Genomic DNA, 19,706 nt, shown 5'->3' with positions numbered 1-19,706 from the left:
TGTAAGAATGCTGTTCATTGACTACAGCTCAGCATTCAACACCATAGTACCCTCCAAACTCATCATCAAGCTGGAGGCCCTGTGTCTCAACCCCGCCCTGTGCAATTGGGTCCTGGACTTTGACAGGCCGCCCCCCAGGTGGTGAAGGTAGGAAACAACATCTCCACTTAGCTGACCCTCAACACTGGGGCCCCACAAGGGTGCATGCTCATCCCCCCTGTATTCCCTGGCCATGCACACCTCCAACTCAATCATCAAGTTTGCAGACGACACAACAGTAGTGGGCTTGATTACCAACCATGACGAGAGCCTACAGGCAGGAGGTGAGGGCACTGTGAGTGTGGTGTCAGGAAAACAACCTCTCACACAACGTCAACTAAACCCCGCTATCCACATCGAAGGGACAGCAGTAGAGAAGGTGCAAAGTTAAGTTCCTCGGGGTACACACCAACTGAAATGGTCCACCCACACAGACAGTGTGGTGAAGAAGGCGCAACAGCACCTCTTCAACCTCAGGTGGCTGAAGAAATTTGGCTTGTCACCCAAAACCCTGACCAACTTTGACAGATGAACAATCGAGAGCATCCTGTCGGGCTGTATCACCGCCTGGTACTGCAACTGCACCACCCTCAACCTCAAGGCTCTCCAGAGGGTGGTGCAGTCTGCACAACGCATCACCGGGGGCAAACTACCTGCCCTCCATGATACCTACAGCATCAATTTATTAAATGGATCACTAGTCACTTTAAACAATGCCACTTTAAATAATGTCACTTTAATAATGTTTACACATCTTATATTACTCATATCATATGTATATACTGTATTTTATACTATCTATTCCACCTTGCCAATGCCGCTCGGCCATCGCTCATCCGTATATTTATGTTCTCAGTCACCCCTTTTAGATTTGTGTATTAGGTGGTTGTTGGGGAATTGTGAGATTACTTGTTAGATATTACTGCACTGTCGGAACTAGAAGCACAAGCATTTCGCTACACTCGCATTAACATCTGCTAACCATGTGTATGTGACCAATAAAATTTGATTTGGTTTTGATTTTATAGTCTTCTTTCTAAATATTCTTCTAGCTGTATCAAACACAGGCTATATCTTCACAGTGGTTTACTTCCCTTCGAGTACCATCTGGTCTACTCTGTTGTTTCCCCAGTGGCGAGATGTAGACATTGTCATGAATATTATAAACGTGCGTACTTGTTGGTTTTATCTCCTGTAGTGCTTTGTATTGGCTCTTGTCAAGGACTACTTTTGTTTCAATGGTTTTTCATAACCTATAAGCCTATGCAGGTGGTTCATCTTTAGCACACTCCGCCAACCCTGATGTCCTTTGCTGTGTCTGAATCCTGGCTTAGGAAGGCCAGCAAATATTTTGAGATTTCCATCCCCAACTACAACATTTTCCGTCAAGATAGAACTGCCCAAGGGGGAGTAGTTGCAATCTACTGCAGAGATAGCCTGCAAAGTTCTGTCATACTTTCCAGGTCTATGCCCAAACAGTTCGAGCTTTTAATTTTAAAAATGAATTTCTCCAGAAATAAGTCTGTTATAGACACTCCTCAGCTCCCAGCTGTGCCCTGGACACCATATGTGAATTGATTGCCCCCCCATCTATCTTCAGAGTTCGTTCTGTTAGGTGACCTAAACTGGGATATGCTTAACACTCCGGGCAGTTCTACAATCTAAACTAGATGCCCTCAATCTCACACAAATTATCAAGGAACCCACCAGGTACAAATCTAAATCCGTAAACATGGGCACCCTCATAGATATTATCCTGACCAACTTGCCCTCCAAATATACATCTGCTGTTTTCAATCAGGATCTCAGCGAGCACTGCATCATTGCCTACATCCGCTATGGGTCCGCGGTCAAACGACCACCCCTTATCAATGTCAAACGCTCCCTAAAACACTTCTGCGAGCAGGCCTTTCTAATCAACCTGGCCCGGATATCCTGGAAGGATATTGACCTCATCCCGTCAGTAGACGATTGCTTGGTCGCTCTTTAAAAGTAATTTCCTCACCCTCTTAAATAAGCATGCCCCTTTCAAAAAATGTAGAACTAAGAACAGATATAGCCCTTGGTTCACTCCAGACCTGACTGACCTCGACCAGCACAAAAACATCCTGTGGCGGACTGCACTAGCATCGAATTGTCCCCGCGATATGCAACTTTTCAGGGAAGTCAGGAACCAATACACACAGTCAGTCAGGAAAGCAAAGGCTAGCTTTTTCAAACAGAAATTTGCATCCGGTAGCTATAACTCCAAAAAGTTTTGGGACACTGTAAGGTCCATGGAGAATAAGCGCACCTCCCATCTGCCCACTGCACTGAGGCTAGGAAACACTGTCACCACCGATTTTTAACAATAATCGAGAATTTCAATAAGCATTTCTCGACGGCTGGCCATGCTTTCCTCCTGGCTACCCCAACCCCGGCCAACCGTTCCGCCCAAGCCTCCCCAGCTTCTCCTTCACCCAAATCCAGATAGCAGATGTTTTAAAAGAGCTGCAAAACCTGGACCCGTACAAATCAACTGGGCTAGACAATCTGGACCCTCTCTTTCTAAAATTATCTGCCGCCAATGTTGCAACCCCTATTCGTATCGTCCGAGATTTCTAAAGATTGGAAAGCTGCCGCGGTCTTCCCCCTCTAAAAAGGGGGAGACACACTAGACCCAAACTGTTACAGACCTATATCCATCCTGCCCTGCCTTTCTAAAGTTATTGAAAAACCAAGTTAACAAACAGATCACTGACCATTTAGAATCCCACCGTACCTTCTCCGCTGTGCAATCCGGTTTCCAAGCTGGTCACGGGTGCACCTCAGCCACACTCAAGGTACTAAACGATATCATAACCATCATCGATAAAAGACAGTACTGTGCAGCCGTCTTCATTGACCTGGCCGAGGCTTTCGACTCTGTCAATCACCGTGTACTTATCGGCAGACTCAACAGCCTTGGTTTCTCAAATGACTGCCTCGTCTGGTTCACCAACTACTTCTCAGATAGAGTTCAGTGTGTCAAATCGGAGGGCCTGTTGTCCAGACCTCTGGCAGTCTCTATGGGGGTGCCACAGCGTTCAATTCTCGGGCTGACTCTTTTCTCTGAATATCTCAATGATGTCGCTCTTGCTGCGGGTGATTCCTTGATCCACATCTACGCAGACGACACCATTCTGTATACATGTGGCCCTTCTTTGGCCACTGTGTTAACCTCCAAACGAGTTTCAATGCCATACAACACTCCTTCCGTGGCCTCCCAACTGCTTTTAAACGCTAGTAAAACTAAATGCATGCTTTTCAACCGATCGCTGCCCGCGCCCGCCTAGCATCACTACTCTGGAAGGTTCTGACTTGTGGACAACTACAAATACCTAGGTGTCTGGCTAGACTGTAAACTCTCCTTCCAGACTCATATTAAACATCTCCAATCCAAAATTAAATCTAGAATCGGCTTCCTATTTCGCAACAAAGCCTCCTTCACTCACGCTGCCAAACATACCTTCGTAAAACTGACTATCCTACCGATCCTCGACTTCGGCGATGTAATTTACCAAATAGCCTCCGACACGCTACTCAGCAAACTGGATGCACTATATCACAGTGCCATCCGTTTTGTCACCAAAGCCCCATATACCACCCACCCCTACGACCTGTATGCTCTCGTCGGCTGGCCCTCGCTACATATTCGTCGCCAGACCCACTGGCTCCAGGTCATCTACAAGTCTTTGCTAGGTAAAGCTCTGCCTTATCTCAGCTCACTGGTCACCATAACAACACCCAGACGTAGTACGCGCTCCAGCAGGTATATTTCACTGGTCATCCCCAAAGCCAACACCTCCTTTGGCTGCCTTTCCTTCCAGTTCTCTGCTGCCAAGGACTGGAACGAATTGCAAAAATCGCTGAAGTTGGAGACATATCTCCCTCACTAACTTTAAGCATCAGCTATCTGAGCAGCTTACCAATCGCTGCAGCTGTACACAGCCCATCTGTAAATAGCCCATCCAACTACCTACCTCATCCCCATATTGTTTTTATTTCCTTTTCTGCTCTTTTGCACATCAGTATTTCTACTTGCACATCATCATCTGCACATCTCTCTCTCTCCAGTGTTAATTTGGTAAATTGTAGTTACTTCGCTACCATGGCCTATTTATTGCTTTACCTCCTTACGCCATTTGCACTCATAGACTTTTTCTATGGTGTTATTGACTGTACGTTTATTTATTCCATGTGTAACTCTGTGTCGTTGTTTGTGTCGCACTGCTTTATCTTGGCCACGTCACAGTTGTAAATGAGAACTTGTTCTCAACTGGCCTACCTGGTTAAATAAAGGTGAAATAAAAATGAATGCATTTACAGGAATTTCTGCATTTATCCTACAAAGGCTGTTGTAAGGATCTATGACCTTTTTTTTAATTTAACTAGGCAAGTCAGTTAAGAACAAATTCTTATTTACAATGACGGCTTACCCCGGCCAAACAATAACCCGGACGACACTGGGCCAATTGTGCGCCGCCCTATGGGACTCCCAATCATGGCCGGTTGTGATACAGCCTGGAATTGAACCGTGGTCTGTAGTGATGTCTCTAGCACTGAGATGCACTGCCTTACACCGCTGCGCCACTCGGGAGGCCGAGTGGAGGTTTTATAACACGTCTCAGAATGTATTTTAATGGCTCTATAAATGCATTTATTATTTAACAGGCCTTTAAGGTCTTGATCATTCCGGCTTGTTCACATGGACACCCAGTCAACATACAATCAACACGACCATGTGTCAACAATACGACAAGGATCGACCGGGATCATATCTACCTTGGTGTTCCACAATGGCTTGTATCGGTGCCCTGTTGATGCAAATGCATTGATTCCAGACTCCATTTTAAAATGATTGACCTCCGCTACGGTGAGATTCAACAACAGTGGCCTTGTGAACAAGCTCCCTTTTTAACTTCCCCTCCCGCCCTCTTCCTGTTGAGATGTCCTCCATTTGTTATGTCGCGTTGCCACGACAATCAATCACGATGACCTCTGTTGCTGAAGCAGTTCTCTGCTCTCCTGCCATATTGCTGTCTCACCATATTTTTCATGTCCATCTACTTGATGTCCATTTGTGCAATAAATCATACTCGTTACTTGATGTGGGGCATTTCTTTAGCCCAATCTAACGTCTTGTCATTAACCCTTAGAAACCCAGAGAGTTCTCCTTGCATGAACTTTAAGCAGTGATTAGCACTGCCCAAGGAGAGACCAAACGACACTTTTATGGAGAGAGAAAAAAAAGTTTGAGCAATGCATTATAAAATGTGTGATTTGCAACACTTAATGCCCAGAGTCTCTTATGCCATTTGAACATTTTAATTGACTATACTTCGCCAAAAAATGATGATTATAAAAAAATGTGTATGTACTCCGGTGTCTCTGGACACCTTATGAGCTTTTTGCATGCGTTTGATTTCAGAAACCCAACCTTGGTCTAAACCGTGTGGCGAAAATAGCTAAGGGGTCAACAGACGTATACTTTGGTCAAGGGTGCGTTGTAGGCCTCGTGCAACTAAAAATGTAGCGCTGCTCGACAGACGTTTTATTCAGACGTTATTTCGGAGACCTGCCGCGCTCTACTCTCTCCACGAGTGGCCACGGATGCAGCTTGGTTGACTTTTTGAGTGGCAGTCCTCTCCTCTCGACATGCTTTTCCACTCGTGCCGAGCAGTGTCAGGAGGAGGAGAGTGACAGAAGAATACTGTATAGCTGCCTGTCTGTCAATATTGAAGGCAGGCAGACTTAACTCCCAAGTCGTTCTCGTGCAGGCTCACTGTCACTCAAGTTCACCCAGCGGGATACTAGAGTAAACTCACAGTACCAGGGCAAATGTACTGCGAAGGGAAGAGAGGCTCAGACCATGGCCTTGATGCACCCTTCTACATCTATGCTATTGACAACGGTACACCCAGGTTGCATGGTAGTACTGTGTGTGTCTGTGTGTGCATGCGTGTTGATAGTACTTTGTGTGTGCTTGTCCAGTCATTACACTGCCGTGTAAATGGGAGTTGACGGCAGAGCTGCAGTATGTGCCAGGCTTGGTTGATTGGCCTGGCAGTGCCCGCTACCCTGGGTGGACTGGCAGCCGGCTCTCATCCATCAACCAGGCTGGCAGGGCACCGGGTCTTATTTGTCTGTGCCCTGGCACCTGGCTGTGATCAGTGCCAGCCTCACCCACGTAATGCCAGACTGATGGGCACAGCCTACCTCACCCTACCTTAGGCCCTGCATATAGTACCCATGGTCATGGGCACACACACACACTGTATGACAGACACACACATTATGACATAGATACATGCACACACACCCACACATTAGACACATGCACATTAGACAAGCACACACAACCCCTATAACTGACACATACACACACCCTACCGGTAAGACTGCAAGTCATAGTGCAGTGGGCAGCTTATCATTGCGTTATGCTCATTTCACTTTGTTCTCACCCCTTGTACAAAGAAATTCAGGATCACATACACACTTGTGCATACACGCGCTAACACACACACACACACACACACACACACACACACATACAGATGCAAATATTGAAGCACCCACAAACTCTCCCCAACACACACAGTACTAGGGATGTGCATGAGTACTTTAACGGACGTCAAAACTCAATCTTTAACCAGAGATATAATAATAATCTTCAAATACTCAACAACTATTTGGTGGAATTTTTCTTTGCAAGTGAAATATTGTCCAAGTTTTTTTTTTCTGTTTTTTTTTCTCTCGAAGACTATGTTAATTTGCTTTGACTCTAGTGTTCCATTTGTATATGTGCATTTGTGGGGCACAACAAAAAAGAAACCAAGCCAAGCATCACACAGTTCTTCTCCGTAAATTCCCTTTTCCCTCTGTGTCTGTCACTCAATTGTGTTCTGACCTCTCCTTCTATGCACGCATGCTGCTGAGTGGGCAAACAAGCTCCCTTAGTTCTACAGAAATAGATGCCTATAAAAACGTAGCTACATTCCTTGACCAATGATGACAGTTTTAACACAAATAAATGGCCATTATTATTTTTTAAATTCCTCAAGCTCTGTCAAATTGGTTGTTGATCATTGGTAGACAACCATTTTCAGGTCTTGCCATAGATTTTCAAGTAGATATAAGTTAGAACTGTAACCCGGCCACTCAGAAACATTCACTGTCTTCTTGGTAAGCAATTCCAGTGTAGATGTGGCCTTGTGTTTTAGGTTATTATCCTGCTGAAAGGTGAATTCATCTCACAGTGTCTGGTGGAAAGCAGACTGAACCAGGTTTTTCCACTAGGATTTTGCCTGTGCTTTTCTCCATTAGGCTTCTTTTTTATCCTGAAAAACTCCCCAGTCCTTAACAATTACAAGCATAACCATAACATGATACAGCCACCATTATGCTTGAAAACATGGAGAGTGGTACTCAGTAATGTGTTGTATTGGATTTGCCCCAAACATAACACTTTGTGTTCAGGACAAAAAGTACATTTCTTTGCCATATTCTTTTAAGTATTACTTTAGTTCCTTGTTGCAAACAGGCACTATTTTGGAATATTATTATTCTGTACAGGCGTACTTCTTTTCACACTGTCAGTTAGGTTAGTATTATGGAGTAACTACAATGTTGTTGATCCATCCTCAGTTTTCTCCTATCACATCCATTAAATTCTGTAACTGTTTTAAAGACACAATTGGCCTCATGGTGAAATCCCTGAGTGGTTTCCTTCCTCTCCTTCAGCTGAGTTAGGAAGGTCGCCTGTATCTTTGTGGTGACTGGGTGTATTGATACACCATCCAAAGTGTAATGAATAACTTCAACATGCTCAAAGGGATATTCAGTGTCTGCTTTTTATTTTTACCCATCTACCAATAGGTGCCCTTATTTGTGAGGCATTGGAAAACCTCCCTGGTCTTTGTGGTTGAATCTGTGTTTGAAATTCAGTTCTCGACTGAGGGACCTTACAATTATTTGTATGTGTGGGGTACAGAGATGAGGTAGTCATTCAAAACTCAATGTTGATACACTATTACACTTATTGCGTGACTTGTTAAGCACATTTTAATCCTGTATTTATTTTGCCTTGCCATAACAAAGGGATTGAATACTTATTGACTTGACTATTCAGCTTTTTATTTTTGTAAACATTTTGAAAAACATATTTCCACTTTGAATTTATGGGGTGTTGTGTGTAGGCCAAATGTGGAAAAAGTCAAGGGGTGTGAATACTTTCTGAAGGCACTGCATGTGTTCCAACCACGAGCTGCAGTTTTACGATAATTGCATCCCGTCTATTTTCCACTTAGGCCTCTTTGCGAACTGCTAGTGCCATTTAGAATTGGCTAGCCTAGGCTGTAACCCCCACTAAACATAGACAGGTTCCACACTGAAAATGTGCAAAAACATTCGTTTTGATATAGACAGAGCGTATTTTCATCAATCATTAAGCCTAGGCCTATTCACCGAACAGATGTCGTGGACGTAATTCATCACCATGCGGTGTTCAATGTGGAATTGTTCATCCGTTTTGAAAATTCCAAAGAACAGGCAGAATCAAACGTTTCTATTTGAAAAGGAAACAGATTTTGCTTTGTATCCCTGAAGAAATTGTCTTTCAACTCACCAAATTGAGCCCTGTTTCAAATGATCACAGTTTGAGAATAACAGTCCCAGATGCGAATCACTTCGCATGGGCAATTTTTATATTATATTGTGTTAAATTACATGTTTTTATTTATTTTTTACATATACATTTTTTTAATATGTGTGCCTTGACTGTGATAAGGGCTTGGGAAATAAGAGCGTCACCAAGGATTTACTCTGACTTTCTCAGTTTGTTGTTTTCGCCCACAACCCTTCCCTGATGCTCTGGCCCTTTTCTGCTGGTTCAATTGTTTTCACCGGCAGTAAGAGCTGCAGCACTGCCTCTTCTATCTAGCTCTATCCTTGATCTGAGGCTTTGTTCCAAATATCATCCCTGTAGTGCGCTACTATTGACCAGGGCCATAGGGTGTCCCATAGGGCTCTGGTCAAACGTAGTGCGCTACTTAGTGACTAGAGTGCCATTTCAGATGCTGACAGGGTTGTGTCTGAAAGAGTGTGCCAGGAAGGGAGAAAAGTTCTGGGTGTGTAACTGAATAAACCGGGACACAACAATCAGGTCAAGGCTGGCGCTCTGCTGCTGTTGTAGAATCCTCCCAGACACAGACGGCACCGGCTGGGTTTAGAATAGAACCACTGTCAGCACACATGCAATCCAACTTCTTCCATTTCTTCAAAACGCACACGTGCACACGAATGCATTCATATGTACGACCAGTCGGCCGTACACACACACACACACACACACACACACACACACACACACACACACACACACACACACACACACATCTGAAGGTATAAGCAATCATCACATCTAGTCTACAGGTGGATGGAAACCTGCTAAGTTTTATAGGAGCTCGAGGGAGACTATGTTCGCCGGCGCCGTCTTGCTGACACGCCACATGCCCTTTTTAGCGACTCGGGGTTTCCAGCCAGCCGTCAGGCCCCAGTGTCAAATCCAGAGCAGACGCCCCAGATGTGCACAGACACATGGGGGATACGAGGAGAAGGAAAATAGCATGGCTTCCTGCGGGGCCAACACATGGAATGGAGAAAGTGAAACCCTTAAACGAATACTTGTCCTCAAACTCAATGTCAAATCTTTTTTATTCTTTCTCTTTCCTGTTCTCTCTTATTCTCCTTCACTTCTGAAGAGCCCCTCAACTTTCAATTCGAAACCTTTTGTCCTCCCCCCCCACTCCTTTTATCCGTGACTCAAATAGTCCCCTTCCTGTTTCATGTGCAGTTACGTCTACCTCCTTTCTATTATTTGGTCTGTCATTTATGACTACAATGACATTTTGTCACAGCTTGTATAGTGAAGTGGGTTAGTGTGACAGAGTGGAACAGGCTTTTGGAGTCGTATATGATAGTGTTCCTCTTAACTGATTATTGGACATAACTGCCTGTCGAGTGACTGAGGCTGCAGTGTTCTGTAGACACACACACACACACACACACACACACGGGTATACAGCCTCAACCTTTAAATATTTAATTCAGTTAGGCATATACTGTATGTCATTCTAAACACACACACACTTACCCCATTCCCTAGTGATTCAATTGTCCTTGTAATAGGTCTCCTCTCTTCTCCCCATCCTACCTCAGTCATCCGTCCCTCCTTCTCCATCTTACCTTCCTGCTTCTCTTCATCTTCTCCCCTTCTCTCTCTCCCTCCTTTCCTCTCCCACTTTGGTATCGAATGTCCTCACTCGGTTCTTCTTAAAGCCTTGGCCGACGCCTGCTCGCATCGCACGCTCACACACACACTCAGACATCTCCTGTCCCAATTATCTATGGACGTATCCGTCGGACACGAGACCTCAACTGTGGGAGCGTGGGATCGGTCATTGTGAGATGGTACTGACAACCACAGGCTACGTTCATAGAAGCTATCTTGTTAGCGCATGCTGCACAAGACTGCATTTGCAGTCTACACTGTCACTGTCGCCACCTGCCTGAGATTGTTCCGAGTTAATTTACTGGAGTTTTGTAGCTAGTGCTCTTTCCTATTTTAGGTTTGACCATGTCAAATTGTCAGTTTCAATGCGTTTAGTCATGCTGCAAAAGGGGGAAAAGATAGTACTTTACAGTGCATTTGGAAAGTATTCAGGCCCTTTGACTTTTTCCACATTTTGTTACATTACAGCCTTATACACACAACCCCATAAAAACAAAGCAAAAACTTTTTTTTTATTTCCCCCCCAAAATTACAAAAAAATAAACAGGTATATGACATTTACATACATATTCAGACCCTTTACTCAGTACTTTGTTGAAGCACCTTTGGCAGCAATTACAACCTTGAGTCTTCTTGGGTATGACGCTACAAGCTTGGCACACCTGTATTTGGGGAGTTTCCCCATTCTTCTCTGCAGATCCTCTCAAGCTCTGTCAGGTTGGATGGGGAGCATCGCTGCACAGTTATTTTCAGGTCTCTCCAGAGGTGTTTGATCGGGTTCAAGTCCGGGCTCTGGCTGGCCCACTCAAGGACATTCAGAGACTTGTCCCGAAGCCACTCCTGCTTTGTCTTAGCTGTGTGCTTAGGGTTGTTGTCCTGTTGGAAGGTGAACCTTCGCCTCAGTCTGAGGTCCTGAGCGCTCTGGAGCAGGTTTTCATCAAGGATCTCTCTGTACTTTGCTCCATTCATCCTGCCTTCAATCTTGACTAGTCTCCAAGTCCCTGCCTTTGAAAAACATCCCCAAAGCATGATGCTTCTGCCACCACCATGCTTCACCGTAGGGATGGTGCCAGGTTTCCTCCAATCGTGACACTTGGCATTCAGGCCAAAGAGTTCAATCTTCAGACCATAGAATCTTGTTTCTCATGGTCAGAGTACTTTTTGCCTAACTCCAAGTGGGCTGTCATGTGCCTTTTTCTAGGCCACTCTACCAGGAAGGCTTGATTGGTGGAGTGCTGCAGACATGGTTGTCCTTCTGGAAGGTTCTCCCATCTCCACAGAGGAACTCTGGAGCTCTGTCAGAGTGACCATTGGGTTCTTGGTCACCTCCCTGAAGAAGGACCTTCTTCCCCGACTGCTCAGTTTGGCCGGGCGGCCAGCTCTAGGAAGTGTCTTGGTGGTTCCAAACTTGTTCCATTTAAGAATTATGGAGTCTACTGTGTTCTTGGGGACCTTCAATGCTGCAGACATTTTTTGGTACCCTTCCACAGATTTGTGCCTTGACACAATCCTGTCTTGGAGCTCTACAGACAATTCCTTCGATGTCATGGCTTGGTTTCTGCTCTGACTTGCACTGTCAACTGTGGGATCTTATATAGAAAGGTGTGTGTGCCTTTCCAAATCATGTCCAATCAATTGAATTTACCACAGGTGGACTCCAAGTTGTAGAAACATCTCAAGGATGAACAATGGAAACAGGATGCACCTGAGCTCATAGCAAAGGGTCTTACTTATATAAATAAAGTTAGTTTTTTATAAATTTGCTAAAATTTCTAAACCTTTTTTCGCTTTGTCATTATGGCGTATTGTGTGTCGACTGATGGAAAAAATTATTTAATCCATTTCAGAGTAAGCCTGTAATGTAATAAAATGTGAAAAAGGGGTCTGAATTCTTTTTGAATGCACTGGTTTTGTCGGACCTCTCTCTTTTAACAGGTTAATACCAATTCCAATGCATCAGCTGTTTGAGTAGTCATAACCACATCCATTATGATTTATCTGTAATTGGGGTGTGTGCGCCTGCATGCGTGTGTGTCTGGCTCTTCATGGTCACTGTTCCTTATGATCCCTCTATGACGTTTCCTTTTCTCTCGTGTTTAAATGACAGTTTCATGCCGTTTGAGCTTGTGCGTGTCTCTCTTTTGCTCTCTTTCTCTCACCCTTTCTGTCTCTCTGAAAGGAAACCGTAAACACACACACACTCTACTGGGAATTTGAGCTTCTGTTTGTAGTGGCATGAAATAGCCTTGATCAACCCTCAGAGAATCCTCTGGACTGCATTCCGCTCTCCTCTGGTTTTTTCTGCAGTGCTCTCGTCCGTCCTTTTGCCTTTTTGTTTTGCTTCGTCTGGCGTGCTGCTAGTTGAAAATCCCGACTGAGGAAACATACTGTATGCGTCTCTGATGCCTTTGCAATTCTCATCTCCCAAGGTGGCAAATAACAAAATAACATGCTTATTTAGTCTGAAGCTTACATTCTGATGCTTTTTTGAGATCTAGGACAGAGACTAACATTTCTCCTCAGTGTTCTATTTATACATCCTCTCATTTTGTTCAGAAATCTATATTGTTGGGTTCTTATTCATTTTCTAGTTCATATTCTTTTTGGATCTAAAGTGGCATTCACCGAATTCTGAGTTATCTTTTCCCAAAATGTCACTCTTCTGAAAATCATGCTGAGGATTGTTTGGATACTTGACAGTCACTCTGTAGCCTTTTTGGATAATGTGTATAGCTGTTCAGGTCTTTATTAAAGGAACTGCCCATATTTCTATGAAATATGACCTAAAATTACTTCCAATATGAGTGAAATAGTTTTCCGTCACCAATTTTTTTTTTACTGACTGTGTTAAAAAGCAGCTTTTCTGTGTTAGAATGGTATGGGCGTACCCCAAAAACAGAATGTTGTGGGCGTATACCGGTCATAAAAAAAATATTCATGCAGGTAGACTGCTGATTGGCCAGCTCATCCTTTTAAGGGAGATTACATAATGTTAGATACTAGTTTGAGGTGGGGTTTTTGAACAATTTGTTTGTCTCCAATTTTATGCTTTGGCCACAAGTACGAGTATAGGACGAGTCAACAACATTATTTGGATATGAGTGAACAGAATATTAACTTGTAAAAGTGAATTTCCACCGGGCAGTTATTTTAAGCCGACACCACGCTACATGATTGTCACCACAAAGTTAATTGGATGCACTTACAACATCCAGATTTTACTGGACATTTTATTTGGAACGTTGTTGCGCAATTATTGTTCTTTTAAAAGTTAATGAAGGGCTGTCTGCCAGCTCTTGTCTCTTGCTACGTCTGGATCAAACATCAAAATATATTTGACATTTACATTTCCACTGAGGCAAATTCGATGAAATGCCTGACTGTCTGCTCCAAAATATTTAAAGCAGGTGTTTGGAACCAAAATAATTTTCCTATGGTTTTGTTTTGAACAGAACCAAATTATTTTGGGGTTCCATTCTACTGTTCCAACCAGCATAATAAAGCTCTAATCCGATTCGACCTAGAAAAAAGTAGCGGTTTATATCGTTCCTTTCAGTTCTTTTTTTTAACTTGTCATATCGATGTTAGTTTGACATTTTAGTTCATTAAATTACTCTTCCAATCAGTGCAGATAGAGCAGCTTTTTATGGACCGGGCAAGCTAGTTGTTTACATGCTTGATGGACAGGGTCCAAGATGCGGTGCAGTGTGATTAGAGAGGGATGAACATGGAGGAGGCTTGACTTGGAAGCGCTGGGCATCATGATATGACGTGTATTCTAATGTTTTTACGATATTCGTAGTGGGCCTGTCATTACGTCACTGAATTACGTAATTGCATACCAGCTAGATACCTACGGATAAGTGGCTAATATGGAGGAACTTTGAACGTCCAAGAGTGCTCTCAACGCCGAGGCTAGCTCAACGCCCTGGACCACAGCCAGTTAACACGTTTGTGTGCAGCGGCACCAGAACTCAAAAGACGTCTTACCTTTTTGTAGTTAGTAAATTCAATGTGAAATGTGAGAACTATAGTATCATAAACTAGCCTAGAAAACCTAGCTGGCAGGCAGACAGTGGAAGGAGATGTTTTTCTGAGTGACCGAGTGCTTTGCGTGGGTGCTGTTGCTCTTAAAATCATGGTTCTGTTCCGGAACACTATAGACACTTTCGTTTTCTGTTCTGTTCCCTGAACCAGTTCTAACCCCTGGTTTTAAAGGTGACATCCCCGCATCTGGTGTCTTTTAAACTTTCTCCAGGTCTTGTAATATGAACAATAATGTCACTATGGGGTTTCAAGACATCCTTCCAGTTTCGTAAGATAACTCAGAATTGAAATATATTTCAAATTGAAACCTAGAATTTTTGAAAATGTTAGGTTATTTAATCTTCTAATCTAGATTGAAGTGGGACTGTTTCTGCTGCTGAGTTTTTTTTTGTGTGTTTTCTATTTTGCCTATTCTCTTTTCCATTGTGCTGTTTAATAAGCACAATTGTCAAGCAATGAGTCCAGGCGTGCACGATGAAAAGCAGATTCACCACTACAGAGCCCTTTGGAACCCCCCTGGTTTATACAGGCCATTGGAGCAACAGAGAGCTAAAATAAATGTCAGTGTATCAGTCCGGCATGACTAAAACCGTTCAAAAGCTGAGCATGAACCTTTGACTCTATTAAATCCTTTTTGGGCAAGAGCATAGAGATACAACATAATACTTTCTATTTCATTCCGTGGGTAACACCACCTTGAAACAAGAGAATGCTTGATAAAATAGTGTTTGTTGCCATATTGAGTGACATTTCCTGTACTGATTGCCCCCAAATTATTGCATTGTCATTCTGTGTCAAAGGCTTCTTACACTGTCTTTTTGCTCGCTAAAGTCAACATGATGTAGGCCTATTCTATTTCCTTCGACCTTAAATACTCTGTGTATTTCCCCATGGGGAAATGACGTATTGATACTGAGATATTTAATGGAGAGATGCTGATTACTCGTCCCACTGTACGCAGGCCGGAGGCAAAGTAATGGAGTTTTAAACAGCCCGTCTCTCTGTGGATTGGTAATTCTGCATCGCTGTTCAACTGAATGACTGGCTAATTGAAGTGCAGAGCAGCGATCACAAAGCTCCCCAAAATGACTTCATTCGGCAATCTTTTCTGAAAGTGGTTCGCTCAAACGAGTTGTCGTGGGCGGTTTAGAAAAAACACAAACCAACATTAATTTGGGGCAATTTCGACTGTCAGCATGCGTGCCTTTGATAAACAGCTCCTTGATTGAAAACGGGATGATATGCTGTCTACTGGTGTGTGTATCTTTGTGTGTGTCTGTGTGTGTGTGTGTGTGCCTGTGTTTTCATGCATGTCTAGGATGCTGCAGCAGACTGTAAACTCGGGTAATTGAGTGTGTGCTGATATCAGATAATGGAAAAGAGTGTGTTCGGGCCTATTTGATGTAGCTATGAGTCATTTGGGGGGGTTTATCTATTTGTATCTTTCTTAATCTCCTTAACATGTTCATGTCGCATGACTTAGCCCTTAGGCTCTGAATAACTGTTTGACAGTGAGTGAGAGGCATTGGGTGTGGGGGTGTGTGTGTGTGTGTGTTCGTTCAGTGGGTAGACCGGGCTGTCATTGTGAAGTGACTGATCAATCAGCCATCATAATGTGCAAAATGGATTGTAATGAAACCATCAACCCCACCCCACACACTATTCCCCTTACTCTTGCCTAATGAGCCATTTGTGTGTGTGAGTCTGTGTGGTAAACGGTGCCCACACACACAGCCCCGGATCTGCCAGCTAGAGCAGTGGTGCAGATCAACCTCAATCACCAGTTTTCCTTGTCACCCCACCCCCTCCAACCTCCCTTCTCTCTACTGCAGCGAAAGCCCCCTTCTCTCTCTCACACACACGCAGACACACACTCTTTCACACACATGCAAGCTCACACACACACAATCGAATCCCACGTTTATAAATAAAGAGACCAGCAGTGACAGCCACACGCAGGCACACAAATTCTGACACACACACACACACACACTGAATCCAATCAGCCCAACCACATGCTTAGGGAGAGCGGTAGAGACAAGAGGCGAGGGCAAGATTAGAGTAAAATACAGGCTAATTATTCTTTATGGAGCGTGTGGGAGAGATAAGACTCGTTTTGTTCCATCTTCTGTAGCTGTGAGATCAAATGGCGTTAAGAAAGAGAGAGGGGGGGGGGGCTGCTGAAGCTTGTTAGCGTGCTGGTGCATTCGGCACAGGAGCTGGCTGGCAAGCAGTCGCTCTCCTCTCTCTCTCTCCCCCTCTTTCTTCTCCTCTGTCCGTGTGTTCTCCACAGCTCACCGTATTTCAGCATGCCTGCTCAGCCTGGCTCAAGGCTGCGCTGCCACCCAACACCGCGAGTCTGACAACGGACGCACGCGCACGCACAAGCTCACGCACGCGCACAAGCTCACGCACGCACGCACACACACACACACAAGGGGATGTTAAGCTCCGGATTGCTGGGAGAGTGAAGCATGGACCATGGTGCCAGGTCAGTGTGTGTCTTTTAATACGCTTGTAGAATGAAGAAAGTGTGTGCGTTCATGCGTAAGAAGTGTGTGTGGGCTGTCAATGCCGGTCTCATGTGAAGCCATCCCTTAATTTGTATACGTGGGTTTCTAGTGTGTTGGTGTCCTTGTGTACTCCCTGTGCTCTGAGGGCAATTTAAGCCTTCCACTGTGCAGTACTATAGGGCGACGAAGGAGTAGAGAGAGGGTGTCCAGGGGGTTGATGCGCGTGCGTCTGTAGACTGCAATATGCAGACATTAAGCCCACTTCGTCACCCGTGCGACCACTCAGACGATAGCCACGAGTCACCCAGGCCAGCGTCGTCTCTGTCCGTCTGTTTCTTTCTGCCCACTTCAGACTGCCCTGGTGAGACTTTGATACCCTTTCATCTCTGTCCCCTCTCCGCCTGTTTCACTCTCCTATTAAGATCTCTCCGGTTCGTTCTCTCATTTGATGGCTCTCTCGGTACCTCTCTCTCTCTCCGCCCCTCCTCTCCCCTGTTGAAGCATCACCCTTGCAGGGTTATGACATTGAGCTCAGTAGAAACAGGTGGCAGTTGGATAACTCTCTGATGATAAACATTTGTCCTTACCCTGGTGTTTCACCTCTACTAAACCAGGCAATCATACACACATGACCTTCCGGAGGACTCGCCAACTCCAGCCTGGTGTGTGTGTGTGTGCGGTAGAGATCGTTTAGCCTAGCGAGTTTTATCCTTGTCTGAAATTGATTCCAACCAGTGAGGGTCAGAGGCAGACACGTGTGAATTCTTACATCACAAGTGAAGGCACTTGCATTGAGTTTTTTTTCCATCAGCGTGTTGAAAGGTGTGTGTGTGTGTGTGTGTGTGTGTGTGTGTGTGTGTGTGTGTGTGTGTGTGTGTGTGTGTGTGTGTGTGTGTGTGCACGTGACTCAGATAAGAGAAAGAAAATTGCTTTGTGTTTTAGGACAATGTGTGCTTGGCAGCCTAGGTGTGTGTTCGTGTGCATGTTGTGTGTGTTCGTATGTTGTGTGTGTCCTTCTGTCCATAAGTGTGTGCATTAGTCAGCCTGTTTGTGTGTGTGTGCAGCTTTTCTGTGTGCGCGTGTATGGGTGCCTGTTTACCTGCTTGTCTCTCTCTCTGTGTCCCCCCCCCCACCCCGTACCCTCCCGTCCCTTCCCACCTCCTTACGCCCCCACACCTGTGTAAATCAATGCACTGTCATTGGGAGGTTTATACAGTACATGATGATCAGTCTACTGCTGATCACTAGGTTAGATGAACTTGGCTTCCCCCCCGTTGATGCTGCAGCACTCATTTATGTTGGAGGGAGCACAGACACACACACACACACACACATTCATCTTGGAGGAATCACTCTGTCAGCGTTGACTTAGAGCACATTAAAACCCCACTATGGAGTGCTAGACTGTGTGCCATATATTTACATGTCGTTGTCTGTTTAGGGCTCTGGTGTCTGCCAGCATCTGTTTGCATTGCAAATGGCACCCTATTCCCTTTACAGTGCACTCAATTTTACCAGGGCCCTGGTCAAAAGGGGTACACGATATTATGTGAAATAGGGTCCTGGTCAAAAGCAGTACACTATATAAGAGGATAGGCTGCTATTTGGGATGTATTGCCAGAGCCATATATATTTACATTGTGTTGTCTATGTTCTCTGGTATCTGGTTGGTGGTTGAACATTCTTATTGGTGTTGGGGGGGGAAAATGCAGTACTCTGTCCTTTTCAACAGCGACCTGGTGTGCTGATTTCCTTCCGTTCTAGCATGGTCAGATGGTCACAACCCAGTGGGCGCTGCAGTGACAGTGCAGCAAGGACAACTAGGGAACAGCTAGGCTGTAGATGGTAGATAGGCCGTGTACTCTGTACAAATAGCAGTTTTTGGTGAACATAATCAAAGCCAATAAGCACTACACCATCCAGCCGACTGAACTGTCGCCGTCTCTCTGCCTCTCCTTGGATGGTTGTCCCCAGCCTATTGGGGCGGAAGTGTCTGGGAACGACATTTGGATGATTCCCGTTAATTGTCCCGCCAAATCCCCCTAAACGTTCCATAAATGCTTTATCTGAGCGCTTTATGCATTTGAGCCGTGCTTAGCACTTTCCTCCACTCTGGGCGCTCCGATGCGACAATTGAATAGCAACGTTTCGACTACCAAGCTGTCTTCAACAGGATAGAGCGTTCTCCTCCTTACTTGAGCATTAGTTTCTAGGAAGCAGCAGTGAAGCTCTTTAATAGAAATAAGCATTAATCCTCTCTGTTGGATGGTAGTAGAGCTACGGAGGACAATGAGGACCACACCACAGCATGCTAGTCTGCCTCATAAGGATTAGACACTACAGTTCACTGGCAGTACTACTGTGGGCTATGCTTATGGAGGCATAGAGCATGTTTGTAATTTATTTAGACCAGTGTTTCTCAGCTGATGTCCTGGGGTAGCCACAAGGTTGCCCATTTTTCCTTGAGGTAGTATATCAAAAGCAGAAGTGAGCAGGTTTTTCTTTTCTTTTAAGATGTCATTGCATTATTCCCACCCACCTGCAACAAGCAGACTCGGATGTGTTGGTGCCTTTTTTTTTACGACATCAAAAGCAAAAATAAAAGCGACGGGGCACCTCCCGAGTGGCGCAGAGGTCTAAGGCACTGCTTGACATGTCATTACAGACCCGGCTGCGACCCGGTGAGGCGGCGCACAATTGGCCCAACGTCGTCCAGGTTAGGGGAGGGTTCGGCCGGCCGGGATGTCCTTGTCCCTTCGCGCTCTAGCAACTCCTAGTGGCGGGCCGGGCTAATGCAC

At 44.8% G+C, this 19,706-nt stretch overlaps 1 protein-coding gene across 1 annotated transcript in view; it reads left to right on the top strand.

Moving 5' to 3' along the window:
• LOC115158033 (inaD-like protein) overlaps window positions 1–19,706 on the top strand; it is a gene marked incomplete in the record, with an annotated part of 141,832 nt that overhangs the window by 65,693 nt on the left and 56,433 nt on the right.

Source organism: Salmo trutta, chromosome 22 (assembly GCF_901001165.1).
Source record: "Salmo trutta chromosome 22, fSalTru1.1, whole genome shotgun sequence".
NCBI lineage: Eukaryota > Metazoa > Chordata > Actinopteri > Salmoniformes > Salmonidae > Salmo > Salmo trutta.
Note: the sequence above shows the minus strand (reverse complement) of the source record. Positions and strands in the feature narration are given on the sequence as shown.